Below are 6,204 nucleotides of genomic sequence, written 5' to 3'. Positions count from 1 at the left end.
AACTGTGGACACAGGAACTGCCCGTCAAAGTCGCCAGCCACACCCGGGCCCCAGAGCTGTGGACGGGGCCGTGACTGTTCCTGGGAACACCTGCTCCCTCAAGCCCGCCGCGTCCTGACACCTGGGACAGCCATCTGTGGCTGGATGCTAGCTCTGCTCCAGACCCTCCTGGAGCTGAAGCTGCAGTGTAAGAACCCAATGGTGGGACACCGTTTAGTAGTAAGGACACAGAACGATGAGCCAGCCTCAGAGTTCAACCAAGTGAGTGAAGCTGATCGGGGAAAATACAGCAGTGTAGATGGTACGTCCAGCCGTGAAGGGGACATGGCAGAGGGACACAGAACCCTGCCTGACGGGCCCTCCCGGCTCAATCTGGGGACATCTGAGAATCAGAAATAAATGCCACAGGAGTGGACCATAACCTGTGGAATAAAGTAAGCCTGGGGTTGGGGGAGGGGAGCCCCTCACAGCAGCAGGGCGGCCAACGCGGGAGACATGAGCCACGGGCTGGAGACGTGCCACGTGACGAGCTGCGCTGATTCGGCCCAACTCTGTCGGTAGAAGTTAAGGAGCAGTAGAATAGATGGACAGACAGATGGGCTCAAAGTATCTTCCAGACAATTATTCTGGGCCTCTTTTAGACTGTGTGGAAATAATTAGCCCATCGCACTCAACCCAGCAGTTCACGATAAACCAAAATATCCACTTAGCAGGAATTTTTCGTTTTGAAGAGAAGAAAGAACATGAGGAGAAAGTGTGCCGCCCACTCCCCCACATTTGTTTTGTTTCCTGAGAAGGAAAACGGCCAGGGATCATGCCTGCGGAGGGCACCAGAGGACATCCCTCCGCCCCACGCACTTGCCTCGGAGCACAAAGGTGGCGTCCACGGGGACGGTGGAGGTGGCGAGCCCCTCTTCCCTCTGCTTCATTCTCGGTGTGCAGCACTTGGCTCTCCACTCAGTTGTCGGGGTGGCCCATCCCAGACCCTCGTCACTACAGGGCCCTGTCTGTGTCCCAGTGAGCGCTCAGGGCTGCGTGGGGCTTGTAAGCCGCTGTTTGCCACCTGAGAAAGCGAGCTTGCCTTCCTTATTCATCTCAGCTGCTGTCCTACCGAATTCCAATGCCCAGCGCATAGTAGGTGTTTCACCAGCGTTCGTGGAATGAGTATCTGGTGTGATTTGAGGAGCATGTGTGAGTCACATCGCCAGAGTGTCTCTGGGTGTGTGGGTCAGGACTTCTCACGGGGCCCAGGACACCCGGAGTGGCGTCTGGAGACATTGTTGTCCCCACAGGTTGGGGATGGATTGCTGTGGGCATCCATGGGGTCCAGGGGTGCTGTTGAACACCCTGCAGGACAGGCTGGCCCCCACGGCAGACGGTGGCCTGCCTCAAAATGTTGGGTGCACCGAGGGTGAGAAACCCCGGTCAGGATCATAAGATCTCAGCTCCTTTTTCTTCCTTTTCATTGTTTCAATTCCCCATGTTCTCTGACCAAATTTTGTAATTAAAAATTACTTATGGAGAGATTTTTAATGAGGACACACTGGGAACAAAGAAGAAGGGGTTCTTGAGAATGGCCTGGTCACAGTTCTCTGTTCCCACCTGCCTAGTTTGGGTCCCTGGGGAAGTTTCTGGGGTCTGTCTGAACCCACAGGCCCTCAGGCCTCAGGGTCCTTGGAAGCTCAGAGAATGTTCTAGAAAACACCGTTGAGATATGCCCACTCTGTGATCTGCCAGGTAAGTGAGGCCGAGAAAGCAGAAATTTACCCAAATGGACAAGACTCAGCTTCATCTAGGGCCGAGGGGCTGAGCCGCTATATTGCGCTGTGAGGCCTGGAAGACATCGGCTGGACTGGGCAGGCCTGGGGTACAAGCAGAACACGCCGACGTGACCCTGGCAGTGGACGAGGTCTGGGACAGCCGGTTCTCACCAGAGCCCCGTCACGCACTGCACTGCTGCACTGTATTGGCTAAGGGGCATGGTCCGGGCGGCAGGTGCATCCCCGTCCCTCGGAACGCCGTTCCTGCAGCCTCGGTGCGCGGGCTCCGGGATTGCCTGAGCAGAGGCTCTTGGACTGCAAACAGGCGTGCTTCATACCCAACCGTGTCACTTCCTGGGATGCTCCCCGGTTCTGGCGTATTTGTGATTGGGTAGTAAGACTCTCTCCCTTAGGTGCTATCTGCAGAATGATCCTTAGGTTAAAAAAAATGATAATACTAATGGGAAGCCATATTTCTGCCTTGGCACACTGTCCTCTGCGGACTGTCCCTAATTACCGGCCCCACTCGCAGTTCGCCCTGGCTAGGCCGCTTTCCTAAGGCAAGCCCTTGGGTGCACGGCTCCAGCAGCCAGGGAAGCAGCTGCCTTAGGGGAATTTCTTTCTTCTGGACACCTTTCCCACTTCCCGAGCAGAGCAGAAAGGTAATGATGAACAGCTGTAGGGAGACGGCTCTTGGAGACCAGTGCAGGGGCAGCCACCGTGGAAGGAATCAGGGAGCACTGGTGAGGTCACCGCTCCCGGACCTGGGAGATGAGGAAGCTGCTGGCAGAGCTCCTCACGTGCTCTACAGCCGGATGGGGGGTCAGGACCGAGCACGGCTCTGCACTGCGTGGTGGGCTTCTGAAAACTGTGCGTGTACTCTGGGCGGTGGACAGTGGGACTGCCGTCTAAAAGCCGTCCTGTGTTCCCAAGGGCCCCTTCCCCTTGTTTGGTTGGAGCCTGATGCCCACCAGCTGGGCCCAGGGTGCTCCAGCTGGGCCCAGCCTGGCAGCCTCCCTTGGGCCAGCGCGCTCTTCCATCCCAGTATTTTGATCCTGCACGACCTCTGGTCATGAGGACGTCACACTGGGCCTGACTGCCTAACGTGTGTTGTGTACGGACCCCCAAATATTTATTCATATTAACTTCTTCAAACACAAGACTCTTGAAACAGGATCTTCAATTATTGAGAAGAAAAAAAGGAACCTGACTTTTTAAAAAAAAATTAACAGAAAATTCCAAACATACTCACAAGTAGAGGGAGCCGCATCCCCAACCCCCAGACCTGTCTCTTACCTTCTCTCCACCAACGTGGGTTCTTGCGCATCTGTCCCCCCAACAGCCTGTCTTCCTTCCTAGGAGGAAGGGACATCACCATGGGAACTGGGGGGGCAGCGTCCCCCTCGCTCCCTCCTGACGTGAAGCACTGAACATCTCCGCCTTGTAAGCGGGATTCTCGATTGCTCTTCTGTTACGCACCTGCTTGCACGTGTGCTGTGGTGTCGGAGAGACTGCTTCTGCCCCCAGGACGCGTGGACAAGGAGGTGGCCTTCCAGGCAGGGGCCGAGGGCTCACGGGTGACCCCTGCTGCTCAGGGTGCAGGAGCTGCCGGCACACAGAGCGCCCCCCGAGCCCAGCGGTTGTCCGTGACGGCTCCTCTGGCGGCTTCCATGGACGGCTGCCTTCCAGATGTGAAGGTTTGCTGGGGTCCTCTGCCCTGTGAGGCTGGAAACCTGTCCTCATGACTTAGCTCTTTAGTGAAGAACAGATTTTTGTCCTGATGAATATTTGCGGCTGCTTCAGCCTGAAAGCTCGCGTCTGTCTTACCTGAAGGCCACTTTACAAATGAAAAAACAGGAGGGTTCGGCAGTGTTCCCTCTGCTCACCACAGTGGAATCGATTGCGGGAAATCCCTTTTCCCCCTTTCTTCCTTATTTACAGAGCCATGGACTTACTCAGGACAACTAGTCGGCCCAACAAAAGGCTCATTTCCCAGGCTCCCTTGCAGTTGGCTGTCAGCACACGACTAAGTTCTGACCCAGTGCATTTACATGGGATTATGGGAGGAGCTCCTGGAAAAATTTTCGTGCAAACTCTCCCTTCTGCCTCTCCCTCAACCTTCTTCCTCCTCCTTTTTTTCTGTGTGGACCATAGAAGTGATGGCTGGAGATCCAGCAGCTCCCTTGGACCAGGAGGAAACCTTGAAGGTAGAAGCCACAGGTACATACACCAGAAGTGGGCTGGGTCAGCATGACCCCTCGGACCGCTGTAATCCTTCTGGACTGCCAACCTGGGCTGCGTTACGTGAGCAGATGTCCCTGTGAGTCTGAGGGAGTCTGTGTGAACCTCTGACCCTCAGCCTCATGAAGGTTGTCACCTCACGTGACTTCTGTTCTTCTGGACGTGACGTGTGTTTGGGGTGGGGGTGGATCGGCTTCCGGTTGCTGTCATCAGGGTGATGTCATACTTGGAGCTGAGTGGCCACCTCCCCAGAAGTCAGGACACTCTGGAAAGGGACCACCTTGTTCCCCCACCTCCATATGGGTGCTGTGCCTCCACACACGTGGGAAACGTGTGAGCTGGACTCAGAGAAGGGCAAGGGGTCCCCTTGTACTTCGCTTACTCATGTCCCTCCCTCACGTGTGCCCTTCTCTGAGTCATTCTCCCAGTGGCCGTGGGCTGTGTTCACAGCACACGCTCCCGCGTCTATGTCTTCATCGGCAGCTCATGCTCAGGCTCCCAAGGGCTCACGGGACCCTGTTTCTCTACACATACACACCCCAAGTTGTCTTTATTCCTGAATCCAAAGGGAAAGGGAAAGCACCATCACTGACTTTGGAAAGCTTCCCCCTTTGTCTAAATATGAACACGTTAGTCTGGCAGGATGCGGATGATTGGGAAAAATCTAGAAACTGCCGTGTGCGATTTCCAGCTCATGTGTCTCGACACATTATTCTTAATTAATTATATTTTATTGAAGCAATTAGGTGACTGACAACCCCAGTTAAGCGGTAACAAGAAGACCATGTCTTGTCACACGCTAGTGATCAGATGGTGGGGCTGCATGTGCCTGGGGCTGGCGCCGTGCGGGTCGCAGGGGGCAGACGGGCTCGCGAAACCTGCAGGCAGGGCCCTGGGCCATGCACCCTGCCACCCGCCACCTGTTTGCACCTGGTGCCCCCCGCCCCCCGGCCAAGGGAAAGAGGCTCCTGCACCCTCCCCACATCTTTCTGCTTCTCTTCTCTTTGTTTTAATATCCGGAAACAGTGAGGACAGCTGTTCCAGCTCCAAACCTGGTGCTTCTCCGGGAAGTTGGGTTAATCTATCTAATTTTATACCTTTCACTCTGTTCCACGTGGTCGAGTGCTTTCCGTCAGGGCGTCAGAGAAATTTCATGCTTCCTGCCTATTCTGAAACAGCCTGTGGTGCTCGGAGCGGCCGCGCACCTGGATCAGCCCTGGGGCCCCAGGATGTAACTGGGATTGTGACTGCGGGAGGCATGGGCGTCCTTGACGTGGCCCAGACCGAGGGACAGCGGCCACACGGCGATGGGATTGCGCATGGAAATGGCACTGTGTTCTTCAGTCAGATTTCCCTGACCTCAGTGCTGTTTCTTCGGGGAAATGACGAATGCCTGGGGGTTTCTGGGGTTTGGAGTAGGGTGGCTGTTGTGTTCTTTTGAGGATGAACGTTGTTGAGAAAAACAACCGTTGTTGTTACCGATGTTGTTAATACCCTCATCTTGGCACCTTTCCAGGCTGGTTTTGGTGGTCGGGAGTGGGGTGGTGCTTGAGATCACGCTGAAAGCTCTCAGCCCAGTTGGCTTCTGGCCCTGCCCTCCTGCCTCTCAGCGGCCAACGCCAGGCCCCTTGGCCCGGCCCACCGGCGCCTCCCCATCCCTGTCCCATGAGTTGCCATGCACTCCCAGAATGCACGTGCCTGGGACACGTTCCAGAAACCACGTGTGCCCATGCACGGCTGCTTCACAGTGTGATTATGGCTCCTGATCTAGGAGATGGGCCCGGGGCCCACTTAGGATCTGGGGGACAGGGCACCCTTTGCTCTCGTAAAGATCAAGAATGAGGGAACCGCTCACGGAGTTGCTGTGGGAGGACCACACGTGGCCCAGCCACGGCCCTGGGGCCCACATTCATGCCGTTCAGCTGGTAGGTGTCCTCACGTCTGCAGCAGAGGGGAAAACAAAGCCATGGCGGAGATAGGAATTTAATCCTAGGGTCCCTGCAACAGGTCTTTTCCACGACAAGGATCAAGACGAGGCCCAACAAAAACAAAGGGGCACACTGTTGACCTCTTGTCCCTTGTACTTGTCCCACCCTGGGTCTTCAGCGTATCTCCCAGGTCTCTGTCTGGACAGAAGACCTTGCACTTTGCCTCCAGGGCTTCAAGCTCCCGGGAAGGATTTCAGGATTTCCATACCCCGGGA

The sequence above is a fragment of the Meles meles genome, chromosome 16 (assembly GCF_922984935.1).
Source record: "Meles meles chromosome 16, mMelMel3.1 paternal haplotype, whole genome shotgun sequence".
NCBI lineage: Eukaryota > Metazoa > Chordata > Mammalia > Carnivora > Mustelidae > Meles > Meles meles.
This window is presented reverse-complemented; position numbering follows the sequence as displayed.